The sequence below is a fragment of the Bubalus bubalis genome, chromosome 14, assembly GCF_019923935.1.
Source record: "Bubalus bubalis isolate 160015118507 breed Murrah chromosome 14, NDDB_SH_1, whole genome shotgun sequence".
Taxonomy (NCBI): domain Eukaryota; kingdom Metazoa; phylum Chordata; class Mammalia; order Artiodactyla; family Bovidae; genus Bubalus; species Bubalus bubalis.
The window spans coordinates 42,535,767-42,558,972 of NC_059170.1; positions in this window are offsets into that span (position 1 = coordinate 42,535,767).

The following is a 23,206-nucleotide window of genomic DNA, read 5'->3' on the forward strand; positions in this document are numbered from 1 at the left end:
AGACTTTTGTTGGCAAAGTAATGTCTCTGCTTTTTAATATGCTGTCTAGGTTGGTCATAACTTTCTTTCCAAGGAGTAAGGGTGTTTTAATTTCATGGCTGCAGTCATCATCTGCAGTGATTTTGGAGCCCCCCCCAAAAATAGTCTGTCACTGTTTCCATTGTTTCCCCATCTATTTGCCATGATCTTAGTTGATCATGTTGAGCTTTAAGCCAACTTTTTCACTCTCCTCTTTCACTTTCATCAAGAGGCTCTTTACTTCTTTGCTTTCTGCCAGAAGGGTGGTGTCATCTGCATATCTGAGGTTATTGATATTTCTCTTGGCAATCTTGATTCCAGTTTGTGCTTCATCCAGCCCAGCATTTCTCATGATGTACTCTGCATATAAGTTAAATAAGCAGGGTGACAATATACAGCCTTGACATACTCCTTTCCTGATTTGGAACCAGTCTGTTGTTCCATGTCCAGTTTTAACTGTTGCTTCCTGCATACAGATTTCTCAGGAGGCAGGTCAGGTGGTCTGGTATTATTTTGGGCTTCCCAGGTGACTCTGTGGTAAAAGAATCTGCCTGTCAATGCAGGAGACTTAGGAGATGCAGTTTTCATCACTGGGTCAAGAAGATCCCCTGGAGAAGGAAATGGCAACCCACTCCAGTATTCCTGCCTGGAGAATCCCATGGACAGAGGAGCCTGGAGGGCTACAATCTATGGGGTCGCACAGAGTTGGACATGATTGAGCGACTGAGCATCCATGCACTAATGCTATTTTGTCATTCTTTTTTACCTTTTGCCTTCGGAGCTCTTTCAGTTGGCTCCTGAGTCTCTTTGATATTCCTCCATCATTGTTTCCTTTCTATACAGTACTTTCTTGCTTCCAGGCCTTACAAGTTGTACCTGGCTCATCTTATGTTCCTCTGCCCCAGTCTGAAAATCAGCCATTTCTTCAAGGATACCTGGTCTTTTTTATCCTATGATGGGTGCTTAGTGTGTTCATTGCTTCTAGGGTATCATTGTCTTTAGTGGCATTTCTTCTTTATGTCTGAGTTCCACATTTGTGACCCTTTGTACCTGCAAATATTCTTCCAGTTTTCCCACAGGAGTTACTTGAGAAGTCTAAGGAAGAATGACCTGACAGCTTGGTCTCTCACAATGAAGGTATCTCCACAGGATTGGAAGAGTTAACAAGAGGAATCTTCTGGGCCCTCCAACTCCAAAAAGCTTAAAATGGCATTATACATGGGAAAACACAGAGGAGTTTTCACTTTTTCAGTGCTCATCCTAAGCTTTGAACAAAGTAATTTAGAAGTCCAGGAGACAAAGGCCCATCTTGCTGTGACAGATGACTCTTCAGGACATGGTGATGAATGAGTCTGTAAACCAAACACATCAATACCTGAAGGACGACGCAGTTACCTTCAATGAGGTTAAACCTCTTCTCTCAGGCAGCAGGTAGAAACTGGCTCCATGGTTATAGTTTGATCCCAAGACAAAGAAATAAAGATCAATGATTGAAGTAATTCTTTACCATCAAATTAAGATGTGACAAATTTGTCTATTCTTCACTGACAATATTTTGCTTCTTCTGCAAAACTAAGATTAAAGTGAAAGGGAAAAAAAAGAAAAAGAAAGAAGCTTTTAAAGATTTCCTGTTTCAACTCTCTGGTTGTTTCTGTTTGTTCACGGAGATGTTCTCCATAGTGGTTTTAAAGTTAATAAGATACAGTGCCATGAAAACTTGCAAAATCAAACCAAAGCAACAAAATTATTTTGCAAAGAGCTAAATTTGACCCCCATGAAGATTTGAGTTTCAACTAAAGAAAGTAGGGTTTGAGGACACATTATCCATAATAATAATAATAATAATTGAAAAAAAAAAAAAGAAAGAGGGACTTCCCTGGCAGTCCAGTGATTAAGACTCCATGCTTCCAATGTAGGAGGCATGGGTTCAATCCCAAGTCAGGGAACTAAGATCCCATATGCTGCAGAACAGGGCCAAAGAAATTAAAGTGTGAAGTGAAAGTGTTAGTCGCTCAGTCATCTCTGACTCTTTGTGACCCCATGAACTGCACCCCACTTGGCTCCTCTGTCCATGGAATTCTCCAGATAAGAAAACTGGAGTGGGTAAGCCATTTCCTTTTCCAGGGGATTTTCCCAACCCAGGGATCAAACCTGGGTGTCATGCATTTCAGGCAGATTCTTTACTGTCTGAGCCACCAGGGAAGCCCTCCGAAAAAATTAAAAAATAAAAATAAATGGATGCAATTAAATCCCTGTGGTATTAAGTTCTACAATTTTGTGATTCTATCAATGTGTATGTTCACTCTGGGTCTTCGAGAGCAAAAGTACCCCTAATAATTCCTTACACACTGTCATGTAACCTGATTCTTGACCCAGAGCTGATGGGTTGGGAGTCAGCCATGATCCAAAGACACACAGCTGAATACTGGCTCTGACACTGGAATACCATGGTCTGTAAGCTGGCCGATGAGTTGGCCGTGTATGAAAGGCTGGGAAAGTAGTGGTACTTCATCCTAAATTGTGACTAATCAGTTAATGAATTCTCTCTTCCAGGAGATAAGATGTCCTTCTCCCCTGAGTGTCTGCAGAATCACCAGAGCTTCTAAAATAACCTGTGTGCTCCAGCATGTCTCTGGTCTCCATGTGGTCCAGTTTTGTGGGTACTGCAATAGCATCTTGTGCTTTCTAATTTCCTGGAGAGCTCTTACAAAAATAAAAAATGCTTTTCTGTGGTTACCTGCCCATGTCTTTGCTTTAGGTGCCTTAAAAGAGTCTAACAGAGTAGTCACATATTAAAAGGACCCAAAAGTGTATATCGTGCATTCCTTGAGGGCAGATAACAAGTCTTACCTTTATATCCTAAGGGGTGCCTTCAGTCAATGTTTACTATATGATTAGTGAAAGAGTGAATGTGTGAATGAAAGAATGAATGTCATAACAAGACCTGCAAAGGTCAAGACTGAGGTGTTTCCTGAGAACAGAACCAACAGAATTTCTTGATGTTGTGTGAAACAGCACTAAAATGAGTCACTGTTTTCTGTTCTGATATTAGCTCACACTGACACCAAGCTAAAGTAGCTTAGCTGCTTGATCCTGGAAGATAAGACCACAACCAACCAAACTCTCTTCAAGAGACTTGCCATTGCAGTGCCCCCTACACCGAAACTATAATATCATAAACTCTGTCCCCTTTAAGCCAGTTCTCCATCTGGTGAGAACCACCTTAAAAACTTCCCAGTCTAGACCTAAAGGCTTACCCTACCTTTCACTTTAAGTCACTAATACCCATCAAGGTGATGTTGTCCCTTACTGAGATGTGACAAATTTGTTGATTCTTCACTGACAACAATTTACTTCTAGAAAACCAAGTGCAGTCTTTGACAAAGCACAGTATAATTTTGCTTGGTAAGTCTGTTTTTCTGGTGGCCTTTGGAAGAGTTGACAGTCAGTGCAACACAACTGGTTTTAGGTTCATTTCCTTTTTCTTTTTCTTAAAACTAAACTCTCATTTCTTTGAATGTACAGAAATCTACTAAGCACAGGGAGATATAATCGTATTACTTTCCCCAGAGAACTTGAAGTACAAAGTAAAAAAGTCATGTGTTTTCTTTTTTTTTTACTTTGTCCAAGAGATAAAATAACTGGACTATTTTAAAATTTTTTCCAACTCTAGGATTTGGGTTTCAGTGGGTCCAAGGAAGTGCTCCTGTGTGTGAACTCCGTCACTCAATCATATCCTACTCTTTGTGACCCTATGGACTGTAGCTACCAGGCTTCTCTGTCCATGGGATTCTCCAGGCAAGAATACTGAAGTAGGTTGGCATGCCCTCCTTCAGGGAACCTTTCCAACCCAGGGACTGAACCTGAGTCTCTTGCGATTCTTGCGACTCCTGCACTACAGATGGATTCTTTACCACTGAGCTACCAGGGAAGCCCAAGGAAGTTCTCACTAGATGCTAGATTGCATAAATGTCCCAATTGCTTGCTACTGTGTGAATGCAGAAGAAATCTAACATTGTCTACATTCTGAAGCACAGAGTGGCTTAGGGTTCATGGCCAAATGTGTTAGAGCTCCATGGCCCATTAAACATGGAGTTTAATTTGTCAAATATACACACAAAATGTGCAGCTCCGGACTTGCAGTAAAGTATCCATCATGAGACTCATTTTAACCCAAATGACTCTAAAAAAGGGCTGTCAATTCCAGACGTTTCCAACTGGATGGGACCAGAGGCACACATGTCACACAATACACCACACACAGTGTAAACAGACCATTCACGTCCACAACAGAGATATTTATGGTATTTTCCATTGTTGCCATGTCAACCCATGGAACAAGCAGGCCATTAAATCATGCTGTCAGCAGGCCAAGACAGTAACACTGCAAAAAAATTCCAGTTGCTGACATGAAAATTGCATTTATCATTTCAAGACTTGTTTTTTTTTTTTTTTTCCCCCAGCTGCCTCTTGCTTTATGCTCCTCACTGCTTTTGAGCTGATCTTTCAGGGCAGAAGAAGGACTTGAATGAGCTGTTTAAAGAGCAAGAGAAATTCCAACTCATTCTTTTCTTTTTTTACAAATATGTTACTTTAATTTTTATTTATTTTATTTTTGGCTGTGCTGGGTCCTTGCTGCTGCAAGAAGACTTTCTCTAGTTGTGATGATTCGGCCTCTCATTTCAGTGACTTCTCTTATTGCAGAGCATGGGCTCTGGGGCACAAGCTTCAGCAATTGCAGTACGTGGGCTTAGTTGTTCCACAGCATGTGGAATCTCCCTTGGCCAGGAACTGAACCCATATCCCCTGCACTGGCAGACAAATTCTCAACCACTGTACCATCAGGGAAACCCTGCAGATCATTTTTGACTAATTTTATCTTCATAGGAACTTACTTTTTAAGGTGGCAATCTTGAGGTCAAATGCTAGGAGAAGAACTGTGTTGAGGACTGAAGACTTATTGATAGAACTTCTCAGCTTTCAAAGTTGGATTTATTACTTAATTTTTCCCATCAGCAAATCTCTTGGATTTGAGAGCATTCACTTTGCTTTCTTCTGAACCCAGTTTGAGGGCCTCTTGTTAAAATTTGTCTCCAGGATCACAGAGAAAGTCCAATTAATAGCCATGGAGTGGGCTCTGTAATGAGTAACCACTCGCCCAAGAGTAAATTTCTCTGGGCCATCCTGATTTTACATGATCATATTAATTTCAGAAAAGATATTTCATTAAATATATAACCACATAGAATTTAAATTTTCTAGTGTTAGAAGACTTTTCACATATATTCCCAAGTCAGAAATGCACTGAGTGCTAGGAGTGTTAGATAAGAAATACAATGAGTGAAAAAGTGTTTGTTGCTCAATCATGTCAAATTCTTTGCAACCGCATGGACTGTAGCCTCTGTCCAGGGGATTCTCTAGGCAAAAATACTGGAGTGGTAGCCATTCCCTTCTCCATGGGATTTTCCTGACCCAGGGATCAAACCTGGGTCTCCTACATTGCAGGCAGATTCTTTACCATCTGAGCCACCAGGAAGTCCAAGAAATAAGATAACCATGATACTTCAGTATGAATCATTATAGAATCCCCAGACAGTGGAAGTGACAAATAGATTCAAAGGATTAGATCTGATAGACAGAGTGCCTGAAGAACTATGGACGTAAGTTCGTGACATTGTACAGGAGGCAGTGATCAAAACCACCCCCAAGAAAAATAAATGCAAAAAGGTAAAATGGTTGTCTGAGGAGCCTTTAGAAATAGCTGAGAAAAGAAGAGAATCTAAAGGCAAAGGAGAAAAGGAAAGATATACCCACTTGAATGCAGAATTCCAAAGAATAACAAGGAGAGATAAGAAAGCCTTCCTCAGTGATCAATGCAAAGAAATAGAGGAAAACAATAGAATGAGAAAGACTAGAGATCTCTCTAAGAAAATTACACATACCAAGGGAACATTTCAAGCAAAAATGGGCACAATAATGGACAGAAATGGTATGGACATAACAGAAGCAGAAGATATTAAGAAGGGGTGGCAAGAATACACAGAAGAACTGTACAAAAAGATCTTCATGACCCAGATAATCACTGTGGAAGGTGACTGCAGCCACAAAATTAAAAGATGCTTGCTCCCTGAAAGAAAAGCTATGAACAAATTAGCCTGTAAGCAGAGACATTACTTTGCTGACAAAGGTCCGTCTAGTCAAAGCTATGGTTTTTCTGGTAGACACGTATGGATATGAGAGTTGGACCATAAAGAAAGCTGAGCACTGAAGAATTGATGCTTTTGAACTGTGATGCTGGAGAAGACTCTTGAGAGTCCCTTGGACTGCAAGGAGATCAAACAAGTCAATCCTAAAGGAAATCAATCCTGAATGTTCATTGGAAGGACTGATGTTGAAACTGAAACTCCAATACTTTGGCCACCTGATGGGAAGAGCTGACTCATTAGAAAAGACCCTGATGCTGGAAAAGATTGAAAGCAGGAGGAGAAGAGGATGAGATGGTTGGATGGCATCACTGATGCAATGGACATGAGTTTGAGCGGAATCTGGGAGGTGGTGATGGACAAGGAAGTCTGGTGTGCTGCAGTCCATGGGTACAGAAAGAGTTGGGCATGACTGAGAGACTGAACTGAACTGAGCACACAAGCAACACAGATACTAATGTCTCAAGTTAAGGTATTTAGTGCTTTTCTATGTATGGGAAGATGCAAGCATCTGGGCTTACTGAAATCATTTTTCATGTGCACTTCACCCATCTGGGACCAGTGTCCTGTTTTCACATCCTGAATTCCTTTCCTCAGGGCTCACCTTAAGGAGTGACTACATTCTGATGGCTGTTAGATAGCAGGTATTCTTTTTTTTTCTTAATTCCCTTAGGGTGCACTGGCTCTCACCAGAGGGCTGCAATCCCTAATGACTGTGACATCCTTCTTTACTGATATGGCAGGAAATACTCGATTTCATAAATCCTACAAAGAAAAAGTAGATCACGTGCTTTTAAAGAAAGACCAAGTTAGGGGTATACAGGTGCCTGGAAGGGGTGAGGAGGAGGGGCAGAAGAAGAGGGTTTTTTTTAAAAGATTAATTTTATTAGAGTATAGTTGCTTTACAATGGTGTGTTAATTTCTATTGTACAGCAGAGTGAATTAACCTTATGTATACATATATCCCCTCGTTTTGGGGGACTTCTTTCCCATTTAGAGTATTGAGTGGGCTTCTCTGGCAGCTCAGCTGGTAAAGAACCTACCTGCACTACAGGAGACCCCACTTGAATTCCTGGGTCCAGAGGCTCCCCTGGAGAAGGGATAGGCTATTCACACCAGTATTCTTGGGCTTCCCTGGTGGCTCAGACAGTAAAGAATCCACCTGCAATTCAGGAGACTTGGGTTTGATCCCTGAGTTGGGAAGATCCCCTGGAAGAGGGCATGGCAACTCACTCCAGTATTCTTGCCTGAAGAATCCCCGTGGACAGACAAGCCTGGCGGGGTACAGTTCATGGGGTCTTAAAGAGTCAGACACGACTGAGTGACTAAGCATAGTACAGCACAATACAGAGTATTGAGTAGAGTTCCCTGAACTATACAGTAAGTTCTCGTTAATTATCTATTTTATACATGGTATCAGCAGTGTATATATGTCAACTCCAATCTCCTAATTCCTCCCACCTCCCCCTCCCTGCTTGGTGTTCATATGTTTGTTCTATTCATCTGTGTCTCTACTTCTGTTTTACAAATAGGATCTTCTGTACCATAGGAGAGGTTTTGAGGAAGAAGATGTCATCAGATCTGTGTTCTTGGGGGATGTTTGCAAGATGAATCTGATGGGGAGAAGGAAGAAGCCACAAAATTATTAGAAGCTTGTTGGAATAATTGGATTTGGAGAAGGAGAAGGTAATAAAAAGAGAATTCAGAAAATAGTGATTGGATCTAGTGAGAATTCTTGTCTCAGATATTTTGAAGATTAAAAATGGCACATTCAGCATGAATGAGTGGTGATGTATTCACACCAAGGAATACATACATGCAACGGTGAGAAAGTATCAAGGGATGCTGTAGCAGTGAGCTATGTGTCAGCACAGAAGTGTGGTTGACTCTTACAAGGCTGAGTAAAAGCAGCCAGTGAAAGTGATCATCACTCAGTCATGTCTAACTCTCTGCCACCCAGGCCAGAATACTGGAGTGGGTAGCCTTTCCCTTCTTCAGGGGATCTTCCCAACCCAGGGATCAAATCCAGGTCTCCCGCATTGCAGGTGGATTCTTTACCAGTTGAGCCTCAAGGGAAGCCCAAGAATCCTGGACTGGGTAGCCTGTCTCTTCTCCAGGGGATCTTCCCGACCCAGGAATCAAACCGGCGTCTCTTGCGTTGCAGACAGATTCTTTACCAACTGAGCTATCAGGGAAGCCAAAAGCAGCCAGTACAAGGGAGCAAATAGAGTCAGTCTGTTCGTCTAGAGTTCAAAAGCTAATCTCTGCTGCTGGGTAGAAGTGAAGACACTTGGGGAGGGAAGGTGACTGGAAAGAGCACAGATGGGCCCCCAGGGGACTGGTGATGTTCTCTTCCTTGATTTGGGTGCTGCTTACAGGATGGGCTTAGTGTGTAAAACTCACTGGACATATATTCATATGTTCACATTTCCTCATGTTAAACTTTGATAAAAAGCTTTCTTCAAATGGCACACCTTGTTTCGGAGACTATCATTTCAGGGGGAAGATTGTCTAAGGGCTCTTGAATCTGAATAAAAGTGGGTAAACAAGGTCAAGTTTCCTGGATTCCAAGGAAATGAGGAGCTATGAATCAGCGAATGAAGCCGTCATATCAGGTAGTGAAAACTGACATCTCTGGGCTGCCCCTCCGCCCTCGCCCAATGCTTAGAACGTCAGAGCAAACCCCACAAGCTTGGAAACCGTCACCACTAGTTACACCTAGAGGCAAACAACCCAGCCATTGTCTCATCGATTTAAAGGAAGCAGACAAATAAAAATTGATAAGGCCCGGAACAGGGGAGCTATCTCTTAGCGGCATCAGAATGAAACCGGTGCAGCTTGGTTCCTGCCAAGTCTTGGGGAGAAATCCATCATTCCTGGCCAGCCCTGGTGGTCAGCCCAACTGTGGTGGGTGATTAGCACAGAAACCTGTAATGATTAACCGGCCTTGTATATACAATGGACACAGACACAGACTTATATCATCCAGCAGCTCAGCATTTAGTACTTAGTCACATGAAAAGTTCAGACAAGGAAATGTATAGCTATTAATATGCTTCAAATTCTGGAGTCAGTGTTAATTCCTATAGTTCAGCATCATTCATCTCAGTTTCCCCCATCTGGAGGGAAAAGGAAACTTTGGATTAAATTTGGAAAAAGCCCCCAGTTACTCCCAGATGGATTCCTAAAAAGCATTTCTTAATGCAGTTTCCAAAAATGGATTTAATAGATTATTTACAGATTACTAACACCTTAAAAAGGAGAAGACAATGGCACCCCACTCCAGTACTCTTGCCTGGAAAATCCCATGGACGGAGGAGCCTGGTAGGCTGCAGTTCATGGGGTCGCTAAGAGTTGGACACAACTGAGCGACTTCATTTTCACTTTCGTGCATTGGAGAAGGAAATGGCAACCCACTCCAGTGTTCGTGCCTGGAGAATCCCAGGGATGGGGGAGCCTGGTGGGCTGCCATCTATGGGGTCTCACAGAGTCAGACATGACTGAAGCGACTTAGCAGCAGCAGCAGCAACACCTTAAAAAGGGAGCAGTGACAAAGAATGATGGCCAGGTTGGAATGGCAGTACAAAATATAGGTTTCCAGAAAAAGTGTAACCCATATCAACAAAAAACAAAAACAAAAAACTCTTGTTAACCAGTTTCTTCAATAACACGTATATAGGTGCTAAAAAAATTGTGGATTGCAATCCATGCTTTCCACTTCTCATCAGAGTTCGCTTAAACAGACAATGTCTTTGCTTACCTGCTCTGATGAAGGAGGAGTGGCTTTTGTACAGCACTTGCTGAATCCTGGAGCTGTTTTGCAGCTATGAATAGACCCAGGCTCTCTCCCCATTTCACCCCTGCTTTCTGTTTCAGCTGCCGGTTCACTCAGCAAAGCTGTCGAGGTCCTTCTAGGAGACAGGCCCTGACTTGCTTGCTGGGGACGCAGACAGCGGTGGGTCAGGCCTGATACAGGCTGTTGGGAACTGACCCCTTGTTGCTCTGTCCTGGGGCAGAATCTCACACTGGCTTTTGTAAATTTCCCCAACTCTCCCACCTCCTGTCAGCCAGCTCCCACCTTTCCAGGACCCTGGCTATCATGGTGATGTCCTTAAAGATCAAGTCTAATGATTTTAGATGCTACTGCATATTTCCTTTTTGGCCACCATCCCATGGAGCGTTAAACCCAAGCAATACAAACATGCAAATTATCTCCCACCAAACAAAAGCAAAAGAAAACAAAACCTCTGATCACATAGAGGGACAGTCCTTAAGATAAGAAAGGTATTTAGAATGCTTCCAAGTCTGACTCCAGATTTCCTTTTCAGGAGACTACGTCGTGTCAGCATCCTCCCTAGGCCTTCTGTGTCTCTATGTCAAAATGGTTTCTCTATTTTGCTTTGATCTAAGATTTATCTTTTACCTGGAGAGCCCTTTCCTCCACCTCCGCCTATAAAAAAATACCCATTCTTCAAACCTCAAGATCAGATGTCCCCTCCCCCATGAGTCTTGTAGGTAACTCTGGCCTCTCTCCCCACATCTGTGTTCAATGACATCATCTTGATAGCTTGAAATCAGCCTGATGAGAGTATTGACACCACAGAAATTGACAAATCCCACCAATCAGAGCTTGATTTATCATTTTGTTGACCAGGTTTAAGGAAGTGGTAGAGAAGGTGTTAAGATAGCAGATTAAAGTAAAAAAGTGTGCTGGGCTTAGAGCTATTATACTCTGAAAGCTCATGGATTTGAAGAAATATTCTCCAGTACTTGAAAATTTTTCTCCATTTCAGCAAAGAAGCCTCTCACACCGCTGATGAACCTATGGAGTTTCAACAGGTTTTCTTAGCTGCTCCTAAAAAGGTCAGTCAACATCCATATTGGAACTACACCTGTTCATTAATGAGATGAGCAATGTCTTTGTGAATATGATAGTAAGATTTGTGCTCCAATTTTCAAAAATCATAGTTGAATCACAACCATCGGTTGGCTATAAATACAAACATTCAGCAAAAACCAGCAAAAACATCCTGTTAGAACAAACTGCATGGAATTGAAACTAATTGCATTTTATTATTGTTGACATATCATGTACTATTCTTTCTTCATATCAGTAAAATTTATAATAAGCAAAGAAATGTACACAGACACACACACATACTTTTTTCCAGAGAGCCAGTTGTGAGACATTTATCAGAACATCAGCACCTGGGGTGGCAGGACAGAAGGAGGGATCCACTAGCTCCCCTGCTCGCCTCCCCGCAAGCTGGCTCCCCACAGGGCTGCTGTAAGAAGCAAGTGGGTAACGGGTGTACATCTCAGCTTGGCAGCCCTGGCACAGAAGGAGCCTCACATTAATAAACATGGCAGATGTCTGTTGAAAGTGTACTACATACCAAGTGTGTTCTGAACTTTGTGTTTAGTCTTCATGGCAGTCTCATTCATGGGCTCTCTGTCACTCCCAAGGCAGAACACAGACTAAGAAAACTGTCTGGCAAATACCGTATGATATCACTTCTATGTGTGGAATCTAGAAACAATACAACAAAGTAAGAAATATAACAAAACAAACAAACTCACAGACGCAGGGAACGAGCTGGTGGTTACCAGGGGCAGTAGAGAGGGGAGAGAGGAAGAGGTACAAATTATTAGGTGTAAGATAAGCTACAAGGATATATTGTACAACATGGGGAATATAGCCAATATTTTATAATAACTGTAAATGGAATGTAATCTTTAAAAATTGTGAATCACTATATTGTACACCTGTAACTTAGGGTGAGGGCTTCCGTGATAGCTCAGTTGGTAAAGAATCCACCTGCAATTCAGGAGACCTTGTTTCAATCTTGGTTCAGAAAGATCCACTGGAGAAGGGATAGGCTACCCACTCCAGGATTCTTGGGCTTCCCTGGTGGCTCAGCTGGTAAAGAATCCGCCTGCAATGCGGGAGACCTGGGTTTGATCCCTGGGTTGGGAAGATCGCCTGAAGAAGGGAAAGGCTACCCACTCCAGTATTCTGGCCTGGAGAATTCCATGGACTGTGTAGACCATGGGGTCCCGAAGAGTCGGACACGACTGAGCGACTTTCACTTTCACTTTTAGAAGGAAATGGCAACCCACTCCAGTATTCTTGCCTGGAGAATCCCATGGGCAGAGGAGCCTGGTGGGCTACAGTCCATGGGTCACAAAGAGTCAGACACAACTCAGTAACTAACACTTTTTCTAGCTATAAGGATATATTGTACAACACGGGGAATGTAGCCAATATTTTATAATAACTATAAATGGAATGTAATCTTTAAAAATTGTGAATCACTGTATTGTACACCTGTAACTTAGATAATACTGTATATCCATACTTCAATAAAAATAAAAAAAAAAGAAAGCTGCCTGGGCCTCCCGGTTGGAGGATTGAGCAGGCTACTTTTGTGACTTTCAGACATGATTCTCTTTCTTCTTCCATCCAAGCGTCTGCCTTTGCTCTTCCAAACTCTCTTATCCTCCCTTTTGGTTGTACTTCTGTTTGCTTGCTTTGACTTCAGCCACCAGAAAAGAAGAGGGAGGAGGAAATATCAACCAAGATTCTTCTTTTTCCTTTTTCTTTGCCACTCTTTTTTTTTTTTTTTTTTTTGTTGAGGCTTCATTGGCTTTTCAAAGCCTTATTTGCATTTAACTTTAAACTTACAGAAGCATTGTTGTAATAGAACAAAGAAATAGCAAAAAGAAAAATAAAATTACATATATTATAAAAAGCAATATTTGGCCCTACTCATCCACAGATTTTGCATCCATAGATTCAACCACCCACAGTTTGAATTTCAATCCAGAGTTAGTTAAATTCCAGGATTTGGAACCCATGGGTATGGAGAGCTCAATGTATGATGCCATTTTATACAAGGGACTTGAGCATCCTTGGATTTTGGTATCTGCTGGGACTCCTGAAACCAATCCCTGGCATAGACTAAGGGACAGCTGTATACACACTCATACAGTATTAGGAAACTATCTACAGAGTTGTGGAACAGTTTTCTTTCACTTTGCTGGAAATCAGTGATTTTGTTACTTAAATTATGGGAGGCCCTAAAAATATGGCTATATTGAAATTGTCAAAAACAATTGCAAATATTATCTCTCTGTCTTATTTTTAATTCAATTTTTTATTTAGAGATAATTATAAGTGTGTTAGTCACTCAGTCGTGTCTGACTCTTTGAGACCCCCATGGACTATAGCCTACCAGGCCTCCGGTCCATAGGATTTTCCAGGCAAGCATACTGGAGTGGGTTGCCATTTCCTTCTCCAGGGGATCTTCTCTACCCAGGGATCAAACCCAGGTCTCCCATATTGTAGGCAGATGCTTTACCATTTCAGCCACAAGGGAAGCCCTAGAGATAACTATAAATTTACATGCAAATGAAAGAAAAAGAAATAGCAAACACCCTTTCTTCACATCACTCAGTGTCTATTTCTTTCTTTTTTTAAGTCTTTACTGAATTAGTTACAATATTGTTTCTGTTTTACATTTTGGTTTTTTGGGCCAGGAGGCATGTGGGATCTTGGCTCTCCAACCAAGAGAAGTCTTAACCACTGGATGGCCAAGGAAGTCCCCACCCTGTGTCTATTTCACTCCACTTGCTTTGTCACCTTTTCCCTTCCTCTTCTCTCCACCTAGTTGTGCTGGACATCAAGATAGTGCCATCAACTGGCCAAATGGACGCTGCAGCCACAACTCGGGCCCTCGACACCTCCCCACAGCCTTGTATGTGAGTGGAGGAACAGCTTCCTGTTCTAATCATGCTTTCCTGTCTGCTCCATTCCAAGCACAGCCCTCAGCCCCATGTTTTGTCGGCTGCGTGAGTGTCACCGCAGAAACACACGGGACTCAGAGGCAGGTACACACAGTGCTAGCCCAACTCCTTGGGTCCAAATGTGTTTCCATATCTGCAATTCCAGGATTTTTAAAAGGTAAGATGCAGAATACTACTCTACTTAATAGCATCCCCAGTGAAGTCTTGGGGAGCAATCCCAGAAGCAAACCCAAACATTTCTGCAGCCAATGCTCACAGACTGAACAAGGACTCGACATATTCTCTGGTGAGGTCACAACACTCTCAGTCACCAACTGAGATCTGGTGTCAAAAGTTTAGTATTCAGAGCTTCTTTCTTTTTGGAATTGCTCATGAAGGGTGTGGGGATAAATATATATTTTTAATATGGACAAAATAGGTGCTAGATGGATGCTTTAGTGATGTGTTGACTGTATGGCCTCTGTGTAGCATGGAAATTTTAGCAAACAGATCAGTTTTGTTTTAATGAACAGATTAAAAATTCTAATAATCTCTGCAGTACCTAAATATCAAGATATTGAAAATATCCTGTTATGCAGAGTACATCATGAGAGACGCTGGGCTGGATGAAGCACAAGCTGGAATCAAGATGGCCAGGAGAAATATCAATAACCTCAGATATGCAGATGACACCACCCTTATGGCAGAAAGTGAAGAACTAAAAAGTCTCATGATGAAAGTGAAAGAGGAGAGTTAGTTGGCTTAAAACTCAACATTCATAAAACTAAGATCATGGCATCTGGCCCCATCACTTCACGGCAGATAGATGGGGAGACAGTGGAAACAGTGACAGACTTTATTTTGGGGGGCTCCAAAATCACTGCAGATGGTGACTGCAGCCATGAAATTAAAAGATGCTTGCTCCTTGGAAGAAAAGTTATGACCAACCTAGACAGCATATTAAAAAGCAGACATTACTTTGCCAACAAATATCCATCTAGTCAAAGCTACGGTTTTTCCAGTAGTCATGTATGGATGTGAGAGTTGGACTATAAAGAAAGTTGAGCGTGGAAGAATTGATGCCTTTGAATTGTGGTGTTGGAAAAGACTCTTGAGGGTCCCTTGGACTGCAAGGAGATCCAACCAGTCCATCCTAAAGAAAATCAGTCCTGAATATTCATTGGAGGGACTGATGTTGAAGCTGAAACTCCAATACTTTGGCCACCTGATATGAAGAACTGACTCACTGGAAAAGACCCTGATGCTGGGAAAGATTGAAGGCGGGAGGAGAATGGGATGACGGAAGATGAGATGACTGGATGGCATCACTGACTTGATGGACATGAATTCGAGTAAACTCTGGGAGTTGGCAATGGACAGGGAGGCCTGGCGTGCTGCAGTCCATGGGGTAGCAAAGAGTCGGACACAACTGAGTGACTGAAATGAATTGAAGTTTCCCCCACCACACACATCAGAGTAGAATTTAAGTCTCACAGATGAAGCAAGACTAGCTTTTTCTTTATGGTTTCAGGGGATCCAGTACTCTTGCCTGGAAAATCCCATGGACGGAGGAGCCTGGTAGGCTACAGTCCATGGGGTCGCTAGGAGTCGGACACTACTGAGCGACTTCACTTTCACTTTTCACTTTCATGCATTGGAGAAGGAAATGGCAACCCACTCCAGTGTTCTTGCCTGGAGAATCCCAGGGACCGAGGAGCCTGGTGGGCTGCCATCTCTGGGGTCGCACAGAGTCGGACACAACTGAAGCGACTTAGCAGCAGCAGCAGCTGCAGGGAGTTTGGGATCAACTTGTCTACACCACTATATTTAAAATGGACGATAGACAAGGTCCTACTGTACAGCACAAGGAAGTCTGCTCAGCGTTATATGGCAGCTTGGATGGGAGGGGAGTTTTGGGGAGAATGGATACATGTATTTGTGTGGCTGAGTCCCTTTGCTGTCCACTTGAAACTATCACAGCATTGTTAACTGGCTGTACTCTGATATAAAATCAAAAGTTTTTTCTTTAAAAAAAAAGACTGGTACTTTTTTTCTCCACAAGAAGAGTCTTTTGAAGTCACAGGGAATTGGGAACTCAGTTATAATGAAGGTAGTTGTCTTCTAAAATAGCAGGACACTTAAAGCCATCCAGACCCTAGACTGGTAATAACATTGTATAAAGGAATAGACAGGTCTGTGTTCCAGAGCACAGCCCTTACAACAAATTATATCATGTAACAGTAAATAACCAAACCTATTTCAGGGTAGCTCACTGGTTATCACTTTAAATGCACTATAGGCTTCTTATATTTTCTAAATAGATAGAATGAATAATCCCTATTTAGCAGCTACTACTGAGACTTATTTTCTAGGAAACTTTATTTTTGTTGTACTTTCTGCAAGATCCAGTATGGGACTGAATACTATCTAGAGCTCTCCTCAAATGACCTCATGTGTGTTTAGTACATCTGTTGGAATTTTTGTTTCTTAAGCTGAGTCAGTACCAAGCAAGTATTTCAGGCTAGTTCCAATTGATTTGAATGAAAAATTGCAAAGCTGAGTTGGAATGGACTTTAATACTTACCTTAGATATAGAAAAGTTTTAATGATGAATTTCTTGTTACCAATCCTTTATTCTGCTGCTGCTGCTGCTAAGTCACTTCAGTCGTGTCCAACTCTGTGCAACCCCATAGACTGAAGCCCACCAGGCTCCCCCATCCCTGGGATTCTCCAGGCAAGAACACTGGAGTGGGTTGCCATTTTCTTCTCAATCCTTTATTCTAGGGATTCCTTTATTGGAATTGATTAACACAATGTGCCCATTTTTAAGGACTGAGAAAGTGAAAGTTTGAACAGATGGCCACAGTCATAACTCACATCAGAGCTGCACCAACCAGCGATGTTATGTTTTAAAGTTTCCAGCATCGGCAGTCTAGTGCCGCAGTCCATGGCGACGGTATTTGGGATCTGACTTGTGGACAGAGAGACGAGGAATCACAGGTTTTCCAAAGGATGGCTCCTTCCCAAAGAAGGTAGCAACCTCATCTCTGCTGGGAAAACTGTCCCTGGGTTGATGCTGTTCTTTTTTTGATGTCCTTGTTGAGATTTTTTTGTTTGTTGGTTTAAACCCTTTTTTAAAGTCTTTATTGAATTTGTTATAAATATTGTTTTATGTTTTTGGCTTTTTGACCACAAGGCATCTTAGCTCCCTGACCAGGGATTGAACCCAACCCCCCAGCATTGGAAGGTGATATCTTAACTACGGGACTGCCAGGGAGACCCCAATGTTGTTCTTAAAACAAAACGGTGTAGCTGAAAAACCTGAATGCTTCTTGAAATGGACAGCATTCAACAGCCAACTGCTGGTACCAGATGCAAAGAAGCAGGTAACTAAGCTGTTGCCTAACATTTTTTTAAGGATGCGTTGTATCTGCTGAGCACAGTGGTACTGTCCACAGCTGCCTGTCTGTCACCAGACAGTCTGTCTGATGTGAATTATTAATGGAAAGTACTGTGACCTTCACCAACAATAGAGGAGGCTCCTAGATTTGCCCACAGCCCCCAGGCAGGCAGGTACCCAAACCAGGCTCAGCGGAGGAAAGGTGCGATGTGGCGGTTCCAGGCAGCCGTGGTGACCCAGGTCGAGGGGCACATACCAGTATGAGCCCTGCCTTGAAGGCTCATTCCAAGGACTAACCCAGGAGAAGAGAGCCCAAGAGCTGTCACCATGCAGCTACAAACTAGGACGATGACATTTTTAAGCACTGCTTCCCAGCTCCGACATAAAATTATATTTAAATTTCCTGCCTCTGTGCAATCAAAAGAAGCCAGCTGAAAGAAATGTGCACTTCAAGGCTATAAATCTGAAACTTCCTAATCCCCGAAAGTCCACACTAGACTTCTTGCCTCCATGGAAACAACAAAGCATTCAGCCCACTGATTGGCCTCCAATGAATTTTAGATAAGACAGCTTGGAAGGGAATGGATGTGATTTTAATGCAGAAGAAAGCTCTGGAAGGGAGGTCCACTTGGTTCATATTTGAATAAAGCAAACAAGGCAGACGAAAGGCTGACAGCTGTAAATGACATTGTCAGTACAAAAATTATCAGCCAGTTTACAATCTGTTTGCTTATGTTGAACAAACAGACTGTGTGTGGCATCCTTGGGCCCCGTGAATGGCAGAAATACTTGCGGGCTTCAGAAAACCTATCTGCTCTCCGGCAGCCCGGCCACAATTAGATCGCCATTTGACAGCCACACTGAAAAGGAAACTGTGTCCCCCACCTCCCCCCACACCCCCTCGGCTTTATCTGGTCCTTTCTTTCCTTTTCTTCGTCGTCTTCTTCGCGCACTGAAGTTGGGCAGAGACACTCGCCGTGGTGTGTCGATGGCTGAATTATGTCACTTCTGGGGCTGCATCAAGCCGTTGAACTGATGTGTTCTACATTCCGAGTGGGGCCTCTTCGGTAACCTAGCGAGGCCCAGGGCCAACAGGCTGCACTTTTTATTCCTCACAGGAAGCAGAATCCAGGAGCCCCCGAAAGAATGTCACTTTTTTCTTCTTTGTGCAAGCCGTCTCAGAGACCCCATGCTTTGAACTTGCTGGCATCGCATCTGGTGCCGAAACAAAACAGGACCCAAGAAGGCCTTTGCAGCGTGGAGCCCCGATTCCTCACTGAGTGAGGCCCACCCTGGCCAGATTGCAAGAGGGAGTGACAACCCAGCAGAGGGGGTGGAAATCGGCCTCCTCTGGGGGGCTGGGCGGTGTCTTCCACCTGCCCCCCAACCCCCAGCCCCCAAGCCACGAGTGTGTGGTCCCTCTGCTTAATCCCCCCTGTGTTCCACAAACTCATAACACAGAAATAGCTCCCTTTGTTCAGAAAGAATGGAGAGCAAATACAGGTACTAATTTTATGCCTCATGTTCTCTGCGGAGAGAGATTTAAGCCTTGAGTAACAGCTTGTCATGGACCTGGAGGCTACTGGGTACCCAGTGCTTCTTACCTGTGTGATTCCTGCTCACCTGGGAGGTAGGGAGGAACATAGCCTCCTGCCCAGGGCCCCTTCACCTTTGCAGAATTGCACACAGAATTGCAAATAGAATCTTCTCCCAGGAAGACAACATGGGCTCACAAATCTAGACGTTTGACTTTTATGTGCCACTTTGCGTAGGCTCCGTGTTTATTGTGGGGGGGTTTTGTTTTGCTTTGTTTTTTAACTTCTTTTTTTTTTTTTTTTTTTTTTGCCAGTGATAGCCTGGAAGTATTCAATTTGCAAAGAGGACCAAGTCTTCCCTTATGCCCTCTTTTCTTATTTCCTTTTTTTAATATAAAGAATCTGTTTGAAGGTACTTGGTTTATTTGACCCCAAGAAAAAAAAAATAGTGATGCTTGGTGAGTGTGGTGTGTTTGTGGCAGATAACAGGGGCAGAGCAGGCCACACAAAGCCGGAAGCCCGTGGTAATTACAGTTAAGCAGCGAAGCATCAAAACACCTCTTGTATGGAAAGTTCATCCAATTACCACTAACCTGGAGAGGAGGTTCTGTCAGGGCTGTGCTTTTCATTTTAATCTAAATTGCTGTTTCTTTTTCTCTGATATGGCCATCGGTCATAAAGAGTTGACCATCATTAAAACTGTTTGATTTGGAACCCTGTAGTGTTTGGCTAAGAGGGTAAATGCAAATTTGATGAAAGAATAAGGATAAATTTACATATCAGCCTCAGCTCACATGGAGAGAGTAAACATTCTGTTTATCTCAAGTGTCACTTTATGATTTCAGAAGAATATAAAACTGACCTTGGCCCAGTCATTGCAAAAGGCCCAGATGAAATATGAGGTTGTCTAAATACGATTTACTCGAGTAGAACTTGTAGGCAAACCCTGCGGAACTCAGCAAACAAGGCCAGAGAGAACAGAACTGAAAGCATTTTGTTCTGATAAATTCCAAATGGAATTCTGGAATGAAGGGTTGGTGAATAAAAAAGGATAAAAAATTAAAAACAAAAAAACACAACCACTTCATGAATCTTTGTCAATCACCATGAATTAAAACCTCCTTTTTAGCCGGTAGTTTTCGTCTTCATTCATCTAAAAATGAAAAAGCATAAATGCTTAAAAGCTAGCATTAACCCTTTAAGATAGAGTGAGCTTTCATCAAACCTTTGTTTGATCATTTGGAGATAAGAGTAAGACCATCGTCTGTTTGGTTTCTAGAAAATATAATTGTTTCGAGGAACTTTCAGCACTCCATAGCCAGTTTATACTGCAGGAAGATGCCTCCTTCTGAAAGCTGTCTGGGGCAACACGCTTGCATTTTCTACACTTTTAATTAGTTTTATTCTGAAGCTAAGTCAACATTCATCAGTGTGTGAAGGAACATCCAACTTTTGTTCCAAACGAAGGCTTTTGAGTGTGCAGAAAAATATTCAGATGTTTGCAGGCAACTGGATTTTCCCTCCACTTTCTCACATCCATACGTTTGTTGCAGGAAATGAAGGAGCAAAATGAGCTTATATTCTCTTTCCGGAGGAAAGTTGATGGCATAATTTATAGTAAGGAAATAGGGGATTATGTATATATGCATGTATGTATCTGTTGGTAGATATTTTTAATTTGAGCTATTCCTGAAAAGTTGCCCACTATAGAGTAGAGAAATATCCTAAATAAAGAAAAGTGAAAAAATATATCCAGCTATAACTAGTTTTATTTAAAAAATCAAAGAATATTCTTGAACTTATTTATGCATTTAGTTTTGTGGCCCACAAAATAATTATTTTTCAAATGAACAATATATAATCAGCACAGAATAACAGAGCTTTAGCAGAAGACCCGCAGGAACTTCATATCTGAGTATAGCCTGCATCTTATTTACAAATAACTAACCATAGTTAGCAATTCCTTCAGTCAGAGCTCAGGTTTTTGAGGCTTAGAGGGGTAGGAATTTTTTTTTTTTAATGGGTAGGAATTTAAGGAACTAATGTAAGTAAGGAAAAGGCTCCTCATTACTAACAAGACCATGGCTGAGTTTTTCAAATGGTGTTTGAAAGGACCCGACAGGTTGTCTACACTAGAAAGAGCATGTGTAGGGGGTGGAGGGGGGCGGTGGGGGGATGGGTTGTATATGTTTGAGGAAATGAGAGGGTTTAGAAGCTCTCCTCTGATGCCTCACTTTACACTCTGCATGCTCAAATGTTGCACGTGGTATCGATTCTGAAGAGCTTATAAAACATGTAGAACAGAGACTCCAGGCTGGAAGGGTCCCAGGAACTAGACAGGCCCATCCTTTCCCGGCCCGGGATCTGAGCTGCAGGGCTTCCAGAAAGCAAAGCCTGCCTGCAGCACACAGAGTATTGGGACTTGGAGATTCTAAGACCAAATAACTGAGAAAGGAAAAAATAATCAGCAAAACACAGGGGTCTGAATAACTCAGATGAGGGTGTGGGCGATGGCTCAAGGCACTGGAGACCTCCTGCCAGCCACAGGCCACCTCCACCCCAGATGAACCAGGATGGCATTGGAAGTCACCCTTTACCTGTCTCCCCCAGGATCTCCTTAAACAAGATCCACACAATACCGAAAGCAATCACTAGATAGGGAAGAATCCACCTGAATGCTCACCAGCTGCTTAACGGATGAACAAAATATGGCCTAGCCAGACAAGGAGTATTACTTGGCAGGAAAAAAAAAAAAAAAAACAGGAATGAAGAACTGACACACCATGAATCTTGAAAATAGGATGTTAAGAGAAGCCAGTCACAAAAGGCTACGTGATGTATGATTCCAGGTCTATGAAATGTCCACAATAGGCAACACTACTGGTCGCCAGGGGCTTGGGGTGGGAGGCAGGAATGAAGGAGGAATGACTCGAAATGGTGTGAAGTTTCTCTCTGGGTGATTAAAACGTTCTAAAATGAGACTGTGTTGGTGGCACAGATCTATGAATATACTAAAGCCATTGAGCTGTGCCTTTGGGATGGGTGAGCTTTATGCTATGTGAATTATATCTCCATAAAGTTGCTTTAAAAAATAAAGCAGCAATGACCTCTTCTATTTACTAAAAATAATAATAATAATAAAGCAAAAACTGATAGAGCCAAAAATGAGCTTCCAAAGAGAACCATGTGGATCTAAAAGTCATCATGCCCTCCTCAGACTGTTTCTGCTCCACAAAGGGAGTGAGCGTTAGAATCAGAGTCGAAAATACACATGATAAGTCACCATGATTCATCTGTGATGTCCCAGCCTGGTGGACCACAGAGAGAGAAGAGGTGTCTTGAACCCATAGCCCAGAATGAAAGAGGAAAATTTAAACCATAGCCAAGTGCCTAGCAAGATTCCTTTTTCTTTTAATTTGTTTATTTTTTAACTGAAGGATAATTGCTTTATAGAATTTTGCTGTTTTCTGTCAAGCATCAGCATGAATCAGCCACAGGTATACATATGTCCCCTCCCTCTTGAACCTCCCTCCCATCAAGATTCTTGATTGCATGAATAATGATGAGTCTTGAGCACAATGCGGGTGAGTTTACCACCCTGAGGCGTGGAAGGCATCCAAAGGACGGTGTTCAAGCCCAGACACCTCTGTGCAGAAGGAGCACATTTGAAGAATGTGGTCAAGATATGGGAGGAGCTGCCAATCACGAGAGGTTGAAGAAAACTTGAAATGTTCGGGTGGGCAGGAGAAGAGGGTGCCTGATGGCTAATGTGCAGCATCACCCTTGCTCTGGGTACCACTTCATTTAAACCTCAGAGCCCTAAGAACAAGATGATAAGCAATGATGTCACCCCCATGAGGATGAGGAAACCAGGGGATGAAGAAATGAAGGCATCCGTCTAAAGTCAGTCAGTAAATAGCAAAATCCCTCTGACATAGTTCTTATGTCTTTAACCACTACCCTATTTTACTTTCTTGCTCTGAATAGTCACAAAGTGTATCAAATTTCAAAAGCTTCAGTGGCAGCAAGTTTATTTTTTGTAGTCAGTGAAGAACAGTGTGAGACTTTCAGAAATAGTGAGCTCCCAATTATGGGAGATGTTCACGCAGGGGCCAAAAGACCATTTGTTGGAAACATGGATGGTCTAAATTATTGAGATCAAATGATCTTTATGTATTCTTTCAACTTTGTGATTCTGACGTGGTAACTATGGGGTCCTACCAAGGGAACAGGAGCCCCTTTGTCCGGTCAGGCAGCCTGTGCAC